Raw genomic sequence first — 12,596 nt, 5'->3', positions numbered from 1 at the left:
ATTACATTCATTAAAATGTTGTTGAACCGATTCTGGATTTAAAATTACGAAATACTTATTACTTAGGACACTATAATTATAAAAATGTGACAACATTGAATAATGGCGAATCGAAGAGAAACATGGATGATAATGTGGCATTCCATAAAAGTAGTCTTAAAAAGTTAGTTTTGTTTAGAAGTAAGTCGTTTGGTTATAAAATTAACAAAAAAGTAGAGTGTATTGCAGAATATATGCATGTATACAAATGTAATATGCATATATACACATATATATACACATTATATGTATATACACATATATACATATAACTTTATGTATCAGAATATTTGAAAAATAATGATAAATCTTTTGCATAGGGGCAGAATGAATTGAACTGAGAAGAGAAGTCCTCTATCATTTAGCAATTTTCGCAATAGTTAACGAGATATTAATTGCTAAAAATTGCGAAAATTGGCCTTCAATAATTTTTACTCAAATACTATCAACTTTACAGAAAAACTGCAAGAGATAAAAATTGTTTATTTTCTTTTCATAGAATTTTACGAATTTTTTCAGAATTTTTTATCAATTTTTTAGTACTATATTTTCTTATTTTTACCAATATAAGAAAATACGCTATTAAAAAATTCTCAAAAAATTCTTAGAGTTCTATAAAAAAAAAATTAACAATTGTCTCTTGTAATTTTTCTATTGATATTCGAGTAAAAAATTATTAAAGACCAATTTTTTGCAATATTTACTTTTCTTCTCAGTTTAGTCCATTCTGCCCCTAAAGATTGTGAAAGATTTATCATTATTTTCTAAACACCTTGTATATAAGCAGCTCGGCAGCCTATAAAAATCTATAGTAACATAAATTATAGATTAATATTAGAATTATAATTAATACAAGGAATAATTATTTTGAAATAAAAATTTCAAAAAAGAAGCCGCGAATAATCAATATGCATGAAGGACATTAGCAAAATACCATGCTATTATTTTGTTACGTCCAAACCCTTGGAAATTTAGTCAAGGAGACAATAAGGGAGAATGAAAAGGGTATCGAGGGACGGTTAGACTCAATTTCACAGGTATACGCGCAGAGGCGAACACCTGTGAGTCGCACGCATCTTTTCGGTCCCGGAATATGGGTCAACGTCCGAAGGGACGCTATGACACCTGTTCCGATGGACAGTGCGAACGTCTTTTTGGGTCAAGAAACTTAATCCTTTTGATCCGGGACTGAATCTCGTACGATCTCAGGTATTAGAGGAAAGTGAATGCGAGAGGTGATTTCAATAAAAGACAGGGAAATATACTAAGTTACATTTATTAATAATAAAAAGAAGGAATAATAAAAAAATTTTTACACATAATAAACTTCTCCCTTTTTTTTACATAAGAATATACTTAATACATTCTGGATGTGTGCGCGCGCGCGCGCGCGCGCGCGTGTGTGTGTGTGTGTGTGTGTGTGTGTGTGTGTGAGGAGAGGAAAGGGTTAATGGGAGGTGAGGAAAGTGTTATAGGAGCACATCGGGATGAGGAGCTTGTAAAGGAATGGAATGTATACTGTGACTATTCTATCTCCTTCGTTGGAAGGGAACGAATATAGCCTGAATAACTGATCCCAATCGATCGGCTCGGGATTCGCTTGAAAAGGAGGGGTTGGGAGCTGATCCAAGGGAGGAGAGAAAGGAAATCTTTCTTTGAGAGAAGGAGAGAGAAGGAATCGTCCCTCGAGAGGAGGAGGGGGAGGGAATCATTCCTCGAGAGGAGGGGGGTAATAATTTAGGATTTCCCGAATAGTAGGATCGATGACGGAGGAGAGATGAGATCTAAGGGTTGTGTCGGTTCTATTAGCTATTACTAGTTCTTTGCTCTTCTTTTGCCTATATTATTTTTTTAAGATTTTAAAATTTCTTTTTTTTAATTTTAATTTTTTTTTTATTCTCAACTTATGATCAGAGAGAAACCTAAGAAAGGACATGACGGCCCAAAACTTATAACCGTAAAATGCTGCCGCCCTCTGACGAAATGGATGTTTACTACACAATAATATCCATTTTTTTGCAGTGGTCCTGATGGAAACAAACCGTTGAAATCATTAAAATCTTTATTAATTTAATAAATTTTAGTTATTTTAGTGAATTCAACTATATTTCCATTAGGAGCATTACAAAAAGATGGATATTTTATATAGTTAACATCCACTTCTTTAGAGATGCGGCTGCATTTTGTAGTTACAGGTTTTGGTAAGGCACTATAATATTTATATCCGCCATTTTTATTTCTTTTTTCACTCTCTTGCTCCTTTCCTCAATCCTTTACTCTCTCTCCACTCTGCCGCTAAACTAAGAAGATCGAAGAGAGAAGAGAGAAGATTGAAGGGAGAATAAAGAGTAAAGAAAGGACTAAAAATGGTGGATGCGAATACCTACATTATAATGCTCTAGTTTTGGGCCGTCATATTCTCTTTGAGAGTGCGATTACATGTAGCACGGTATGCGATACGCGGTACAGAAACTAACTAGATAACTATAGGAACCACGCAAACTGTACTTGCTTCTTTTCTCTTCTATTAAGGGTGTTGTCTCATGACGCGTATCGCTGTACGCGCATAACGAAGCTCCGATCAATCACTAAAGTTCCGCCGTTTTACACGCCGTTTTATGTCTATACGCAACAATCGGCGGTTTGCCGGTTTATGTATTTATATGTGTCGGATGGTCAGGTAAATCAGCGGTTTAAATTAATAATTTTGTAGTATTCCTATATCATTAGGAACATTAATTTCATGAATTTAGTGGAAACGTAATTATCGAATCATGAAAAATCAAGAAAATATGCCAGCTGTAAGTATCATTAATGATTAGAAGTTAGATTATATTTAGAAATTAATGTTCATGAAATGAATTTGAATGTGAATCTTTTCTCTATTTTATAAAAGTATATTTATGTATTTATTTTCTCTCTTTTGTTCAAATGCATTTTTTTCGCGTTTTCATTTCTTTAATAGGAAGTATACAAACAAATGATTCCAAAAATAATAAACAAGAAAAGATTTTTTTATAAAAGACAAAGATATAAATGACATCTTTGTCATTTATATTTTGCATATATATATATACCTATAGATATATATATATATATATATATATATATATATATATATATATATTGTATATTATGACGTGATGTTTTCCATCCATCACAAGGGTTGACAGTGCAGCTTTGGCGTTCCTAGTTTTCTTCCACTTTTCATAAGGCGGACGTATCTGTGCACTCTTTTAGCATTGTCTCGTCTACTTCGCGTTTGTCTCGTTTATTTGTGCGTCCCGCAAATTTTCTGCATCGGTTTGTCGTTCTTTCGTACGCTAGCGTACCGCGAGTTTTACAGGATAATTGGTGACCCCCTCTTGTGATATTGTGAATTTTGCGTCTCACCGGACCATAGATAAAGAGAGAAGACGGCCGAGAATGATGGCCGAGGGGAGAAAAATAATTGAGGACGGATTGGCCGGGGCACCCATCCTACAAGACGGATAGCACACAGGTGATATTGCTTTCACATTTCAATATTATTGCTTTGATGAAACATGTTCTATCACACCATATTACAGGCGCGTGGCGGCGGCATTGTGAGGACAGCAGCAGGGGATGGCCTCTCTACGCCCAAGTGCCCAAACGGAGCTTGCGGAAACCTCCCCTGAGAGGTCGGAACCAAGGTCGGAACCAAGATCGGAAGCAGAGACACCGACTACTGGGATGTCGACATCGAAATGCGAGTTTTTCGTAAAACAAAGATCCGGGGGAGTCTCCTAAGTGGCCGAAGGAAACTCTGCGATCCAGTCCACGCGCCAGGACACAGGTTATGTGGATGACACGGCCCACGCAATTCGCGAAGTCCTCAGCGCCGTGCTCCAATTAGACGCAATAAAACCCCCTTGTGGAAATAATGATCACTGCGTGCTCCTGGAAGGATCCATGTCTAGAAGGCGCGTGTAATTATTGTTGTCAAATTTTATATATGAGACGCACGCGGGGTTGCTATGCGTCAGATTTTTCGCGGTAGTTGTGTTTAAGCGCGTCGCCTCTCGCGACGACTCGTTATAAGATTTTTGGGAGATTCATTTTCCGCGTCCGTCCTAAGCCACAGCCTAGTCATTTTCGTTAAGTCTTGTCGCGTATCGATTTGTCTTGTTTATATCGGAATTCTGTATCGTGGTGTCTGCGTGTTTTTTATTTCTTTCTGACATTCTGTAAGACGGTTCGAGAACCCCGCGGACGAGCACGAGGTCGCACCATGTTTGTGATAGCACCATTTCCTATCTCGGCTATCAAAGCGTCGAGCTATTGTTCGTGTGATTTTCGGAAAGTATTCTTACGTGAGTTCGTGTCGTCGAGAGTAATTAATACGCACCGCGTAGAACGTATCGGAGTACGTGTGAGGCTAAAATAACGCATTTCGATCGCATGCCGTCGTCGTGACCTTGTCGATGAGTACGAACGAGAATCGGAGATTAGCAAAATATATTTGTTACTTTTTATTATTATTAATTATTGTGTGGTTTATTGCCGTCGCCCTATTCGTTTCTCCAAACGATTTTCAATCCTTCGCCCCCTTTGCCATTCCGAGGCTGAGCTGTTGGTTACGAAAACCGTCGACGTTCGCAGTTCTATGGAATATCGCGTGGAGAATATGCCGATTAATTTCGATAAAGAGTGGCACACTCACTCGTGCTTGGTGCCTAATTATCGGTTTCGAGATCTTACGCTGCCCTCAGAATGGTCGCATAAAGACACATTTTCTGTCGCGTTTCTTGTAAGGTCAAACGAATCTTCGTTGTAAAAAAAAGAAGTCCTACCGTAGAGAGAGTAATAGCTGTGAACTCACGACGAAGTTGCGCCACACTCGTGAGTTGCAATATATATGTGTGCGTGCGCGCGCGCGCGCGCGCGTGTGTGTGTGTGTGTGTGTGTGTACTATATATATATATATATTGGGAATACAAATTAGTTCGGTCCATTTTCCAAAAGATGGCTCCTGTTGTGAATGATTCATAGCTGATTTTGGCGTTTTCAGAGTTAAACATCTGCTAATAATATTCAGTTTATATCGCTTTGAGTTTCACAAAAACCTTGATTTTTACTGTGTTTGAACTGTCGATGCTGTTTCTGTTAACCAAACAGCATTTGCGGGAGGTTCTAATTTTCTGCTTTAATTAGAAAAAAAGTGCAGCTGAAGCCCATCGAATGCTTGTCGAAGTTTATGATGACACTGCTCCAACTGATAAATCATGTAGGGAATGGTTTCGACGTTTCAAGGAGATTTCAGCGTTGAAGACAAGCCTCGCTCTGAACAGCCAAAAAATTTCGATGACAAAAAATTAGAGGCATTGCTCGAAGATCAGAGTCAAACGCAAGAGGAGTTTGCAGAATCATTGGGAGTAACTCAACAAACCGTTTCTGCACGATTGAGAGCCATGGGAATAATAAAAACAAAGAAATTGGGTGCCTTATGAACTGAAACCGAGAGACGTTGAAAGGCGGTTTTTCACTTGCGAAGCTGATTCAAAGACAACAAAGAAAAGGTTTTTTGCATCGGATTGTGACTGGAGATGAGAAGTGGATATTCTATGACAACCCCAAGAAGAAAAAATACTACGCTAAGCCCGGTCAATCGTTGCCATCGACCTCAACATCAACACCAAAGCCGAACATTCATGGTTCGAAGATCATGCTCTGTATCTGGTGGGACCAAAAGGGTGTTGTTTATGAGCTGCTGAAACCTGGCGATTTTATTACGGGCGATCGGTATCGGCTACAATTGATTCGTTTGAGCCGTACATTGCGAGAAAAACGGCCGGAATACGAACAAAGACATGATAAAATTATTTTTCTTCATGACAATGCTTATGTCGTAAAAGTCGTAAACAAATATTTGGAAACGCTCAAATGGGATGTTCTACCACACCCGCCGTATTCTCCGGACATTGATCCTTCTGATTACTGGTTGTTCTGAAGGATTTGGCAAGTCACCGGTTCACTTCTTTCGCAGAAATCGAAAATTGGCTCCAAAATTGGATCGCCTCCAAAGACGAGTCATTTTTTCGAAATGGAATTCGAAAATTGCCTGAGAGATGGAAAAAAGTAGTAGCCAGCCTTGGACAATACTTTAATTAATCTGTTCATTCATTTGTTTTGAAATTTTGAACACAAAAGAAAAGACTAATTTATATTCCCAATATATATACATGTATATACACAGTGCGACAAATATGTTCCCGACACGAACCACATCTCAGCAACCAGTGGCGACATCTGTGCGTTCAAAACATGCATTTTAAAGGTTGAACATTTTGCTATCATCTGTCAAAGTTTCATTCATTTTGGTTGACATATAACGAAGATATGACAGTTCATGTTAAACAAGATTTTATTCGAGGTAGAAATTTTAATATGGAACAAAGAGTAGTGATTAAATTTAACGCAAAACTTGGTAAAAGTGCATCAAAAACATTCCGATCGATGCAACAAGTTTACGGCAGTCAATGTCTAGGTCGTACAGCTGTTTTTGAGTGGCATAAGCGTTTTTTGGAAGGCAGAGAGACCCTTGAAGATGACAAACAATCAGGACGGCCAATTTTGGTTCGAACACTCGAAATGATCGAAAAAGTTCGTGATTTTGTTGCAAACGATCGCAATGCATCACTAAAAATGATGGAGAGGGCTTTAATATCAGTAGAGAAACGAACCATATTACATGAAGATTTGGGTAAAACGAAGGTTTGTGCGAAGTTTGTTCCACACACATTAAGAAGCGATCAAAAATCAGCGAGAATCAATTATTCCAGAGACATCGTTGCAGCCGCAGAAAATAATCCAAACTTCCTAAAATCAATTGTTACGGGTGATGAAACATGGTGCTTTCAATATGATCCAGAAACTAAGCGTCAAAGTGCGGAATGGAAGTCAAAAAATTCACCACAAGCAAAAAAAGTACGAAAAGTTTCATCAAAAATCAAGACAATGCTCATCACATTCTTTGATGGCAAAGGTATTATCCACAAAGAGTTTATTCCAACTGGTCAAACAATTACTGGTGCATATTATCTCGAAGTTTTAAAGCGATTGATGGGCACAATTCATCGTATTCGCCCCGAATATCGTGATCCAGAAGATTGGTCTTTGTTGCATGATAATGCATCGAGTCACACTTCATTGATTGTCCGTCAATGTTTGGCTCGAAATCGTGTCTCTGTGTTAAACCATCCACCGTATTCACCTGATTTGGCCCCTGCGACTTCTCATTATTCCCAAAATTGAAATTGAAATTGAAAGGACACTTTTTTGATGACATTCCGACCATCCAATCAGCTACACAGGCACTAGAGGCAATTCCGCAAATTGAGCTAAAATGCATTTTAATCACTATTGAATCGCTGTAACAAGTATTGAAGCCAGAGGAGAATATTTTGAATAATAAAACCAAAAAATATGCATATTGTTGTTTCAATTATGATTTTTAGGCCCTGTCCGGGAACATATTTGTCGCATTGTGTATATATACATGTTCCACGCATTTCATGAATTTTTTAAGTATATTTTATAAATAAAAAAATGTAATTTTTAAATGCAGTATATATATTTTTTATAATACATACAATCATTTCATTAATATATTAAAAATTATTATTTAGTACCTTCTTCCACTGAAAAGATGTTGCACCAGCATCCATAAAAAAAGAAAGTGCATTTCAAACTTCAATATCATTATTATGCAGTCATTCTGCAAACTGGAAATGCATTTAATCCTTCAGACTAAATATTATCATCTTCAGAATTTTACATATGTTAAAATCAGTGTGGATACAGCATCCAATGACAATTTCCTCCTATAAAAACATTAAAGTTCCGATTAAATTATTGAACATAACACAAAATAATAAAATATAGATTTTTACAGATTGTAAAAACCCATTATAACTTCTATATTTTAAATATAATTGACTATGCTGACTTTCTTCGCGATATTCCGGATAAATTTAGGCTAATTTTTTCCTTAGTCTAATACGCTAGGAGATATCCAGGATTGTCGTGTGAATGTTTATTTTCGTGTCCACTAAGGAGGCCTGACTTAAAGGAGGCTTTTGGTCGACCGCGGCATCTCGGTCCCACACTACTAGACTCATCAGTAAGGCGATGTAGCGTTGGCCCTGCCTTAGACGCCTGAAATGAATTTAGATTGATGTTCTATTTAAAAGAAATTCGCGCTGCGGTGTCCGCATGAATCCGAGCGAGTCCCGTTGGACCTCTGGTGACGAGTTGCCACAGGATTTCACCCCAATGAGGGCTTGATCCAACAGATTGCGTCCGAATAATAAGTACCAGGGGCGAGCACGATGTATCTTGTTAGTATTCGTTATCATTCTGTTGTCGTTCGTTGCTCATGTATTGCTCTATGCTGCTCTGTACTGTTCTGTGTTGCTCTGCGCTGCCCGATGCTGTTCGGTACCGCTATGTGTGAGCGTTACAAGCGTTACAAGTGTTTGTGAGCATTTGTAAGCGTGTGTGCGAGCGTGTGTGGGCGTATATGAGAGTGAATGTGTGAGCATATGCGTGTGCATGTGAGCGTGTGCGAACCTGTTTGTGGTCGTCTTTACAACACATATGAGTTCCTATGGGGTCGAAATATGTGTGCGTGTTTCTCGATCACATCGGGGTCACCATATGGATGTATGGAAATGATATTCATGTCCACTAAGGAGGCCTGACTCGAAGCTTTTGGTCGGCCGTGGCATTTCGTCCCGGTCCTACACTACTAGATTCATCAGTAAGGCGATGTAGTGTGAACCCTGCCTTAGACGCTTGAAATGAATTTAGTTTGATGTTCTATTTAAAGGGAATTCGCGTAGCTGCGGTGCTCGCGCATCCGAACGAGTCCCGTTGAACCTCTGATGGCGAATTGCCACAGCTGCATTTTAGCCTACAAATTTAATTTACATATTTATTGATATACTATCGTATTTATCTGTATCTATCTTTTAGGTTAAGGAGCACTTCTATAATCGCTAATGATCCGTCGTTTTATGTATGCGACAATTGTACTGTACGATTCTTGCGTAAGCGGATTACGCACGAACCATTCTATGGGACATTAAGGACACAATTGTCGCGTAAGTAAAATGGCGATGAACGGTGTAAAACGACGGATTGTTAGTGATTGAGCGGATCCTTCGATACGCGCGTACAGTGATACGTGTCATAAGACGGCACCCTGATATGTAACGTGGTAAGCGGCACGGGCTAGTGACAAATTCACATTACTAAGCACTTTTTAATAGAATTAATTGATTTAAATGCAATTATTAAATAAATCTGTTGAAAAAATAAGAGTATTGATGAAATGTGCATAGAAATAAATTAATATATTTAAAAAATTCATATTAAAGTTTATTTGTCACTAACCTGTGCCGCTAGCCGCGCTACATGTAATAGAAGGGGAAAGAAGCATGCGGCACGGTTTGCGCGATTCCTAGTTATCTAGTTAGTTTCTGTATCGCGTACCGCGTACCGCGCTATATATTGTATAATCTTCAGGTTTCTCTCTGCTATGATATATACTAACCATAACTGAGAATTATTAAAGTTCCCTACATCCCTGACAATATCTCATTGGTTAATCGATTTAGTTTCCTAGATTCAGCTGACATCCAATCAAAGAATATGCATACAACAAGAACTCATTTCTAACCAACAAAAAACTTATATGAACGAAAATACTTTTATTTATTAACGATATAATTATTAATAATTATGTGCTATAAACCAAGCTTGGTTAATAAGAAATCTATAGTCAAAAGTTGATAAGAATACCTGTATATTGGGTCATCTAAATAGTATCCGCGGTTTTTTGTCACTAGATGGTGTTGATGGTCAACACATCTAGTGACAAAAAATCGCAGATACTTTTTAAATGACCCAATACATTGTAGTTATGGATATTATCGGTCCGCCTCGGTGAAACGCATACTCCCTTCATCGAGCAAATAAAAAAAACTTTAAAATTGATTAAGATTACAGTGTCGACCAAATTTTATCGCTCATTGTGTGAGTTCTTGAATTTTAATATTGTTTTAAATGGGATTTTTTTTTACAATTGATCTTTTGACAACTGATAGTTATATTATAATATTTCTGTAAATTTTATGAAAATAAAATTTTTAAAGGAAATTGACAGCTTTACGTATTACGATGGCAGTTGATAACTGTCTGAATAAAAAATACATAAGTAATAATAAATGTATTTATTGCATCGAATATTATAAGGTTAATCAAATTTTACAAAATGTTTCAGTTCGGTTTAAATAAAGTGCTTTTATTTATATTTGGATTATACATTTTTTTATATTCGCCATTTTTTTTATATTTTTTACATTTTTTATTTATATTAATTTGAATAATGAATTGTTTTTTATTTTCATCGTTGAGCATTTTTGTTTGCTAGTAAAGTCATGATAATTTTTCTCACGTCTTTTAATTCGGATAATAAGTCAAAAACAATTTTTTCTAGCCTGTCTATAGAGGAGTTTGTTTCCCTTTTATTAAATTTGTTTTCTGAGACATTACAGTTAATTCATTTATAACATCAGCTTGTGTGACTTGGGCGTAAGTTACCTTTATTTTAGAGTTATTAGATCTATTGGGTTATTTTGAATACATTCTCGAAGAGAAGGAAAACTTTTGGATTGTAATTCCTTATAGATTTTACATCCTTTATAATTGGCTGGGTGTGCTTCTGCACATAAAGCACATTTTGGAGATCCCTCAATGGATTTTTTACACTCCTTGTTGGTATGGCCTGCTTGTTCACATCTAATATATCTGAATGTCATGTTGCAATATTTTTTTGTGTGGCCGTACATACAGCGAGCACATTGCGAGATAGTTCTAGTTTTATGCTTATGTTGAACAAGGATCCAAGGAGTTTTTTCATCTGTACTTGTCTGTTAATTCCGTTGTCCTTATCTTTTCTTGAAAGATCAGATTGAGATTTTTCATTTCACTATATTTTCAACTCTTCTATCAATTGTACGCTGCAAGGCACCTTTCATTTCATTGTTTAATGTTTTCCCTAATATTTTTTTTAGTTCAAAAGTATTTGCATTTTCATGTATCTTTGTAAACAATGATTGCCCCCCCCCTTCCCTCCAGAATACGCGGAGCCTGCCTCAAAAGAGGATGAATTGCCCGGGTTTATACCCGGAATACCATCTGGGATAGTTTCTCCCGAATTAGTTTTATTTATTGCTATACTGCCAATTATCCTGGTTTGCCAATGATTTTGATTTTCTGTCGGAGTTATCTCCCTTAGCTGACTTGTCTCAATTTTAAGACGTTGGGAACTCGTTTTTTTGTCCTTGCATATCTTAACATTATCTAGGCGACATGACGAGGACATGTACGCATCGGACTAGATAGGAATAAATAGCATTTCTCAAGTTTTATTAGTGTTCCTTCGTCAGCAAGATGAGCACCCCTGAGACCATATACTATCCCTTGACCTCCCAAGCCTGAATAAATTGAGTAAATTTATCAAGGTGCAAAAGGATTTTAAAGGATTTTAACCAGACCTTTCAAAGAACAATGTGGTATACAAAATCATATGCAATGATTGTGATGCATTATATGTCGAACAAAACGAGTAGACAATGAAAATTGCAGAACCGCAATATTCATTGAAATATATCTACCCGTTTTGTAATCACCGAACATTACATGATTTTGATTGGAATAATATCCAAATATTAGATGAAGAAACGTGTTACGATAAACGCTTAATTTCCGAGATGTTAAATAAAAGAAAAACAATCTCTATCTTCAAACAAACACCGAGGGTCTTCACAAAGCCTATACATCTATTATAAACTAAATTTGATATTGTTCTTATCGTCGTTTTGTCAATCTATTAATCGTTCCTTAGTCTGCTGTGCCGTTAATATAACGTTCAAATAATATTTCTGGATGATTCAATCTTTGTATAAAATTAATTTCGTTGTCATACTGACTGTGATGTATATTTATCGTATATTTATCATTATGTGACGTATTTGTCATTATATTCTATATATTTTTACATAATGATTTGGACAAAGTATTCTACGAAATCAGAATTGCGATCATGATGGTATTTTATCAAGATGATGCTGCTTGCTTTTTACAGAATATAAAAAAGACAAGATAATCAATAGGCTCTAAAGAAAAATCTAAAAAATAATAAATAAAATGCCAATTTGAATCAATACTTATTCCTGTGTATTTTATATCATTTATTCAAAGTGAATATTAAAACCTATACGTTTCGACCTACGGTCAAATCTTCTTCAGTACAAAGAATTTACTTAATTAATTTACTTAATTATTAATTACAAAATTACATAATGATAGTGCATAAGAGTATAAACTATTAAACTATTAAACTATTTCGTATAAAATATGAAAAAAATTGTGGTAATGATATCCGAGTTAATCTTGGTCATTAAATTACTAAATTTACTAAAAAAGAAAGAAATTTTTTTGTTTTGAATCGGGGAGAGCCCGGGATTATG

Source organism: Acromyrmex echinatior, chromosome 10 (genome assembly GCF_024713525.1).
Source record: "Acromyrmex echinatior isolate Ae372 chromosome 10, ASM2471352v2, whole genome shotgun sequence".
NCBI classification, from domain to species: Eukaryota; Metazoa; Arthropoda; class Insecta; order Hymenoptera; family Formicidae; genus Acromyrmex; species Acromyrmex echinatior.
The sequence above is the reverse complement of the archived record's forward strand: the minus strand, read 5'-3'. Positions refer to the sequence as shown.